Here is a 9,209-nt window from a genome sequence, read left to right on the forward strand (position 1 = left end):
TATAGAGCATGCTGTGTTTGAGTAGCCCAGCCTTTTTCTTTCAAGGCTTTGAATAGATTGGTTTATAAAGATTTTTTTTGATGTTTAAAATTGACATCTTGTTTTAACAATAATTCAATCTTGGCTAGTTTATTAAAAAAAAAACAGTCTGCATTGAGTTTACCCATGATTATCCACCTCTGGAATTCTAGTTTTGCCTATTCTCCATTTTTCTCACAAATAAACAATACTCTGAGTTTCCTCAGAGGCATGGATCCTGAAACAGAGACCAAGGCGGAAATTTCAGTTTTCATTCCAATGTAATATTAAAAAGCATACTTCTTTCTTTTGTAATGATGGAGAAAAGATTGAAAATGTGAGCTGAATATACTCCACAGGCTCAGGAACCAGAAAGCAATGAATAAAGAACCCAAAATTAATTGAGTTTTTTGTTTGCTTGGGTTTTTCTGTTTTTTTTTGTTTGTTTGTTTGGTTTTTTTTAATAGCAACAGGATTTCAGAGACCTCACTCACACATTTATCCTTAGAACTGAGCAATGCTGGGATCCTACTGAATACTGCAGGACAGCTGCTCCAAATTGCTCTGCGTTTTCCCTGATCATTTCCCTGATCATTCCCTAATCATTTCCCTGATCGTTTCCCTGATCATCCAGTCCCTCAACCTGCCCAAGGTCCTTCTCCTTCTACCCTGATCCAATTTCTCTTTGATTTCTTTTACTGAAGCCTGGAGAGCTTGTCTGTGTGTGGAAGCTCCCTTTGAATTTGCTTGTGTTACTTGTCCTTATGTGACCTAGTGGAGCCTGCAGCTTGCAGGATGGGTGCTGAATGACTGTGCCTTTCACAGGCATTTCCCACGAGATAGGTGTCCATCCTGTCTGCTCCTGGAGCCGATTGCTGCAGGAGGTGAATAAGTTTCCCTGATATCCCCTTCCAAAACTAGGTGATAAATGGCCACGTTTGGTAAAATACCAGCCTGGTTTGAGGGCTGCTGGTGGTGGTGAATATCTTTGTCCTGCTGGCAGGACTTCCCAGCAGCTTGCGCTTGGTACTGCTGCCTGGTTGCCCCCCTGATCTCTCAAAGGGAGCAAGCCTCAGGCTCCCCTTTGGCACCGGAGATCCCTGGGACTGCGAGAGACTGCCAGGGGCAGCTTTGGCCATGGGAGGTTGGTATGATTTTGGAGTGCTGGTGTCTGCAGGCTCCCTTTTCAGTGTGTGTCCCATTTTAACTTTACGACCTGGCAGTGCTGGTGGTCCTCAGCTTTGAGCAGCCAGCCCTGCATGCTCCCGGTGGTCCCTGGTAGGCTTTCTGAGGTGGCAGATGGGGAGAAGTGCTGTGACTGAAATGACTTTCCTCCCTTGTCATCCTGCCCTGAGGAGCACCCTCTCGCCATGGGCTGAGCCCGTGACCTGCCTGCAAGTGCTGCTGTACCTCTGCCACTGGTCTACCCTGCGTGCCAGCTGGCTGCAAATCACAGTGCGGGCACCAAGCATCTCTGCTGATAGAGACAAATCCCAGTGAAGGAGAGTAAAAGCACAGGTACATTCTTGCTGCACCTTAAGACCCTTTTGCCAGGACTTTCCTGTTTTGCTGCTAGCAAAGGGAATTGCAGTTTTGCTCCCTCTCATCTCTCAGATTCCTGCAGGATGTGTGCTGTTCCCTACCCATTTCATGCATCCTGCTGCGCACCCCAATCAAAGCCTCGCTTAGGAGGAACGGTGCTAACCCTGGACCTCTTTTTCCACCAGCATGCACCAGCCAGTCAGGCTGCTGATGATGTGGGAAGGCACAGCTCCACCTTCTTTGCTCCTGAGCACTTTCTGCTGCTGGCTCTGCTTCTCTACCTGCTGTTTATAGTAAGGACTCATCACAGATGTCAGCTCTTCAATCACCCCCCAGCCATACTTCTGTGATTCCATTTATAGTGTCTACTCTCTCTATTCCTTATCACAGCCCCCACCTTAGTCAATACTCAGTTCTTGGCATCTGGGCTTTGTTTTTATTTAAGCTTGGAACTGATAAAGCATGAGAAAAGGGGAAAATTCGGAAATCATAGAATGCCAAGTTTGGAAGGGACCTCAAGGATCATCTGGTCCAACCTTTCTTGGCAAAAGCACAGTCTAGTCAAGATGGACCAGCACCTTGTCCAGCTGAATCTTAAAAGTGTCCAATGTTGGGGAATCCACCACTTCCCTGGGGAGATTATTCCAATGGCTGATTGTTCTTATTGTGGAAGAATTTTCCTCTTGTGTCCAATCGGAATCTCCCCAGGAGTAACTTGTACCCATTACCCCTCGTCTTTTCCATGTGACTCCTTGTAAAAAGGGATTCTCCATCTTCTTTGTAGCCACCCTTTAAATACTGGAACATGGTGATAAGGTCTCCCCTAAGCCTTCTTTTCTCAAGGCTGAACAAACCCAGTTCTCTCAGCCGTTCCTCATACAGCAGGCTTCCCAGTCCTTTGATCACCTTTGTGGCGCTTCTCTGGACCCGCTCCAGCCTGTCCACATCTTTTTTGCATAGTGGGGACCAAAACTGAACAAACTTGCAGGTGTGGCCTGACAAGCACTGAGTAGAGTGGGATAATGACTTCTTTATCTCTGTTGGTGATGCCCTTGTTGATGCAACCCAGCATCCTGTTGGCTTTCTTTGCCGCAGCAGCACACTGTTCACTCATATTGAGCTTGTCCTCCAGAGGACCCCAGGTCCCTTTCCACAGAGCTGCTCCCCAGCTGGGTAGATCCCAGCCTATGCTGCACTCCTGGATTATGTTTTCCCAGGTGCAAGACCTTACACTTGTCTTTGTTCAACTTCATAAGGTTCTTGTTAGCCCACTCTTCCAGCCTATCCAGGTCTTCCTGCAGGGTGGCTCTCCCTTCCGAAGTGTCCACTTCCCCACTCAGTTTGGTATCATCGTCAAACTTCATCAGGGTATGCTTGATCCCATCATCCAGACCACTTATGAAGATATTAAACAGCGTTGGGCCCAATATCGATCCCTGGGGGACCCCACTTGTGACAGGTTGCCAGTTAGAAAAGGAGCTATTTACCAGCACCCTCTGGGTGCAGCCTGTCAGCCAGCTGCCCACCCACCCCACAGACCACTCGTCTAGACTATAACGCATCAATTTCTCTAGAAGGAGGCTGTGGGAAACCATATCGAAAGCCTTGGAGAAATCCAGGTAGACGATGTCCACCGCTCACCCCACATCAACCGAGCAGGTTACTTTGTCATAGAAGGTAATCAGGTTTGTCAAGCATGATTTGCCCTTGGTGAATCCGTGCTGGCTTTTGCCAATCACATGCTTCATTTGACTTGTGATAGCCCCCAGGAGGATTGATTCCATAACTTTCCCAGAGACTGAAGTAAGACTAATGGGCCTATAATTTCCTGGATCCTCCTTTAAGCTCTTCTTGTAGATGGAGGTAACATGAGCCTTCTTTGAGTCTTCTGGGATGTCCCACGATCTCCACAACTTCTCAAAGATTATGGAGAGTGGCCTCACAACGTCAGCCAGTTCTCTTAACACTCTCGGGTGGATATTGTCAGGACCTATCGATTTGTAGGGGTCAAGCTCCTGTAATAGTTTACATACCAACTCTTCCTTCACTGGCGATGAGTCTGGGTTTGCATCAGCCTGGATTTTTGTTCCCAGGGCCTGGAGTTCAACAGTGCTGGTAAAGACAGAGGTGAAGGAAGTGTTGAGAACCTCTGCCTTTTCAGTGTTGTTGGTGACTAATTCACCTCTCCTGTTTAACAGCAGCCCAATATTTTCCTTCTGTTTCTGCTTGTTGTTTATGTACCTGAAGAACCCTTTCTTGTAGTTTTTGACATCTCTGGCCAATTTCAATTTGAGCTGAGCTTTTGCTTTTCTAACTGCATCTCTGCACGCCCTGGCAATGCCCTTGTAGTTCTCAACAGGTATTTGTCCGCTTTTCCATCTCTGGTACGCTTCTCTTCTGGTTTTGAGCGGACTCAGAAGCTCACAGTTAAGCCAAGGGGGTCTCTTGCTCTGCCTACTTCCCTTACCTCTAAAGGGGATGAACTGTTTTTGTGCTTCCAGGAGAGTGTTCTTGAAAAACTCCCAGCATTCGCTAGCTCCTTTATCCTCCGTGGAAGCATCCCATGGAATCCCTCCCAACTGAGCTCTGAGCGAGCTGAAGTTTGCTCTTCTAAATCTAAAACCTGTGTCTTAGAACTAACCTTTAGCATGCTCAGCAGGATCCCAAACTCCATAATATTGTGATCACTGCAGTCAAGGCTATTGCTAACCGAGATATTACAAAGCAGGTTTTCTTGGTTTGTGAGTAGCAGGTCCAGCAGTGCCTCATTCCTGGTTGGCACATCTAACATTTGTATGAGGAAGCAGTCCTCTACGCATTCCAGGAACTTGATGGATGACATGTGAGCTGCTGTATTGTTCTTCCAACAAATGTCTGGGTAGTTGAAGTCACCCATAAGAACCAGATTCTGTTGACCCAAAGCTTGGTTAAGTAAGTGACCTAAATATTGCTTCGTTGGCCTTATCGTCTTGGTTTGGAGGTCAGTAGCAGATGCCTACTGTAAGATCCCCCTTGGAGACAACCCCTCTGATCCTGACCCAGAGGCATTCAATAGGGCTTTCAGAATCGCCATAGTTGACTTCTATACATTCAAGGATATCCTTAACATAGAGTGCGACTCCTCGTCCTCTTCTTCCCTGCCTGTCTTTACAAAACAGGGAGGCTGAGCAAGAGATAGACCGGTGGTGCCTTGCTCTGCCCCCCCCGAGACAGGAACAGGAGCAGCAGCAGCCACCAGTAAAAACCCACGATCAAGGGGATCCTGTATCCCCCCCCACCGGGCTGAAGGCAGCAGCTCAAAGGAAAAGAGTGAATGGAGGCGAGTCCACGCTCGTGGTGGCAGGTGAAGGCCCTCCCTGCCCACCTCGCGTCCCCAGGTGCCTCTGTACAACAGGTATGAGGCCCTGGAGGTGGAAGGCCAGTCAATGGATGATGGGGATGATGGTCCATCTATACCAGAGGTGTTGCATAGGTCAGAAAGGCAAACCTCTCATATCAACGCCACCTCCACAAGGAAGAGAAGACAGGTTATAGTTGTGGGTGACTCCCTTCTGAGGGGAACCGAGGGTCTGATATGCCAGACGGACCCTCCTCTTAGGGAAGTCTGCTGCCTCCCTGGGGCCCAGGTGAAGGATATCACTAGGATACTCCCTAGCCTGGTACGGCCCTCGGACTGCTGTTCCATGTGGGGGCCAATGAAGCCGCAACACATAGTCCTAGGCCAATCAAAAGAGACTTCAGGGCCTTGGGATGGCTAGTAAGGGACTCTGGAGAACAGGTTATTTTCTCCTCTCTCCTTCCAGTTGTGAGCAGTGACACTAGAAGGAACAGAGGTACCCAATCTATTAACTCATGGCTCCGTGGCTGGTGTCATCACCACAATTTTGGTTTTTTTCATAACGGAATGGCCTACACAGCACCAGGTTTGCTAGCGTCTGATGGGGTTCATCTTTCTCAAAGGGGAAAGAGAATCTTTGCTCAGGAGCTTGCAGGGCTCATCGACAGAGCTTTAAATAAGACTGGAAGGGGGAGGGAGATAATATCAGGCTTGCCCGAGAGAAGCTGAGGGACGACGTGCCAAGGTTAGAGGGAGCGGGTGTTAGCAAGGGCACTCAGCCTGTGTCTCTGAGATGTGCTGGGTACACTGGGGCACAGTTGAAGTTGTACAGAGTAGAGCTAGGGGATACTGAGGTAATAGGAGCCAAGAGGGAAACACCAGTGAAACACCTCAAAGCACAGAAGGGGTGTTCCTCTGTGAAGGAGACACAGACGAAAGCCCAGCTGAAGTGCCTCTACACCAATGCATGCAGCATGGGCAATAAACAGGAGGAGCTGGAAGCCATTGTACAGCAGGAAAACTATGCTATAGTTGCTATCACGGAAACATGGTGGGATGACTCACACAACTGGAGTGCGGCAATGGATGGCTATAAACTCTTCAGAAGGGATAGGCAAGGAAGGAGAGGGGGTGGGGTAGCCCTGTCTGTTAGGGAGTGTTTTGATTGTCTAGAGTTTAATGATGGTGATGATAGGGTTGAATGTCTATGGGTAAGAATCAGGGGGAAGGCCAACAAGGCAGATATCATGGTGGGAGTCTGTTAGAGACCACCCAACCAGGATGCTGAGGCAGACGAACTAGTCTGTAAGCAGCTGGGAGAAGCATCACGATCGCTAGCCCTTGTTCTTGTGGGGGACTTCAACTTACCAGATGTCTGCTGGCAATACAATACAGCAGAGAGGAAACAGTCTAGGAGGTTCCTGGAGTGTGTGGCAGATATAACTGCCTGACACAGCTGGTGAGGGAGCCAACTAGGGAAGGCAACCCGTTGGACCTGTTGTTTGTGAACAGAGAAGGACTTGTGGGTGATGTGATGGTTGGACACACCGCACAACGATCACAAAATTATAGAGTTTTCAATTCTTGGAGAAGTAAGGAGGTGGGTCAGCAGAACTGCTACCTTGGACTTCCAGAGGGCAGACTTTGGCCTGTTTAGGAGACTGGTCGACAGAGGCCCCTGGGAGGCAGCCCTAAAGGGCAAAGGAGTCCAGGAAGGCTGGGCATTCTTCAAGGAGGAAGTGCTAAAGGCAAAAGAGCAGGCTGTCCCCGGGTGCTGAAAGACGAGCCGGCGGGGAAGAAGAAGGGCCTGGCTCAATAGAGAGCTTTGGCTAGAACTCAGGAAAAAGAGAAGAGTCAATGACCCTTGGAAGAAAGGGCAGGCAAGTCAGGAGGACTACAAAGGTGTAGCGAGGTTGTGCAGGGAGAAAATTAGAAGGGCCAAAGCCGAGCTTGAGCTCAATCTGGCTACTGCTGTAAAAGACAATAAAAAATACTTCTTCCAATACATTAGCAGCAAAAGGAGAGCTAAGGAGAATCTCCAGCCTCTATTAGACAGGGGAGGGAACATAGTGACAAAGGATGAGGAAAAGGCTGAGGTACTTAATGCCTTCTTCACCTCAGTCTTTCATAGTAAGATCAATTGTTCTCTGGTTACCCAGTCCCCTGAGTCGGAAGATAGGGACCGGGACCAGAATGGAGCCCCCATAATCTAGGGGGAAATGGTTAGTGACCTGCTGCACCACTTAGACATTCACAAGTCTATGGGGCTTGACGAGATCCAGCCAAGAGTACTGAAGGAACTGGCGGAAGTGCTCACCAAGCCGCTTTCCATCATTTACCAGCAGTCCTGGCTAACTGGGGAGGTCCCAGCTGACTGGAGATTAACAAATGTGACACCCCTCTACAAGGAGGGCCGGAAGGAGGATGCGGGGAACTACAGGCCTGTCAGCCTGCCCTTGGTACTGGGGAAGCTGATGGAGCAGATCATCTGGAGTGCCATCACATGGCACGTAGAGGATAAGCATGTGATCAAGCCCAGCCAGCATGGGTTTAGGAAAGGCAGGTCCTGCTTAACCAACCTGATCTCCTTTGACGACAAGGTGACTCACCTAGTGGATGAGGGAAAGGCTGTGGATGTTGTCTACCTAGACTTCAGTAAAGCCTTTGACACTGTTTCCCACAGCATTCTCTTGGAGAAACTGTCTGCTCATGGCTTGGACAGACGTACTCTTTGCCGGGTGAAGACCTGGCTGGATGGCTGGGCCCAAAGAGTGATGGTGAATGGAGTTCAATCCAGTTGGTGGCCAGGCACAAGTGGTGTTCCCCAGGGCTCTGTGTTGGGGCCAGTTCTGTTTAATGTCTTTATCAATGATCTGGACAAGGGGATCGAGTGCACCCTCAGTAAGTTTGCAGACGACACCAAGTTGTGCGGGAGTGTTGATCTGCTTGAGGGGAGGAAGGCTCTGCAGAGGGATCTGGACAGGCTGGATCAATGGGCTGGGGCCAATTGTATGAGGTTCAACAAGGCCAAGTGCAAGGTCCTGCACTTGGGCCACAGCAACCCCATGCAACACTACAGGCTTGGGGAAGAGTGGCTGGAAAGCTGCCCAGCAGAGAAGGACCTGGGAGTGTTGGTCGACAGCCGCCTGAATATGAGCGAGCAGTGTGCCCAGGTGGCCAAGAAGGCCAATGGCATCCTGGCTTGTATCAAAAATAGTGTGGCCAGCAGGACTAGGGAAGTGATTGTCCCCCTGTACTTGGCACTGGTGAGGCCGCACCTCGAATACTGTGTTCAGTTTTGGGCCCCTCACTACAAGACAGACATTGAGGTGCTGGAGCTTGTCCAAAGAAGAGCAACGAAGCTGGTGAAGGGTCTAGAGCACAAGTCCTATGAGGAGCAGCTGAGGGAACTGGGGTTGTTCAGCCTGGAGAAAAGGAGGCTGAGGGGAGACCTTATTGCTCTCTACAACTACCTGAAAGGAGGTTGTAGAGAGGTGGGGGTCGGTCTCTTCTCCCAGGTAACTAGTGATAGGACGAGAGGAAATGGCCTCAAGTTGCGCCAGGGAGGTTTAGACTGGATATTAGGAAATTTTACTTCACTGAAAGGGTTGTCAAGCATTAGATCAGGCTGCCCAGGGAAGTGGTTGAGTCACCATCCCTGGAAGTATTTAAAAGACGTTGGGATGAGGTGCTTAGGGACATGGTGTAGTGGTGGACTTGGTCGTGTTAGGTTTACAGTTGGAGTCAATGATCTTAAAGGTCTTTTCCAACCTATATGATTCTATGATTCTGTGAAAACAGCCTATAGCCATCCATTGCGATCCTCCAGTCATGTGAGTTGTCCCACCATGTTTCAGTTATTCCTATGATATCATAACTTTCTGACTGAGCGCAGAGCTCCAGTTCCTCCTGTTTGTTCCCCAGTCTGTGTGCACTGGTATACGTACACTTGAGGTGGTTTATCTTCTGGTTCTCATCTTGGGAGGCAGCTAAGGAACATTAGTCACTGCTCTGGAAAGGCAGACCAACATCACAAGCAAAGTGTATGTAGGGCACATTTAATCATAGAATCATTTAGGTTGGAAAAGACGTTTAAGATCATTGAGTCCAACTGTATCCAAGTCCACCATTAAACTATGTCCCTAAGTGCCTACAGGTCTTCTAAATACCTCCAGGGATGGCGACTCAACCACTTCCCTGGGCAGCCTGTTCCAATTCTTGATAACCCTTTTGGTGAAGAAATTTTTCCTAATATCCAATCTAAACCTCCCTTGCCACAACTTGAGGCCATTTCCTCTCATTCTACCACTTT

This window comes from Ciconia boyciana, chromosome 3, assembly GCF_034638445.1.
Source record: "Ciconia boyciana chromosome 3, ASM3463844v1, whole genome shotgun sequence".
Taxonomy (NCBI): Eukaryota; Metazoa; Chordata; class Aves; order Ciconiiformes; family Ciconiidae; genus Ciconia; species Ciconia boyciana.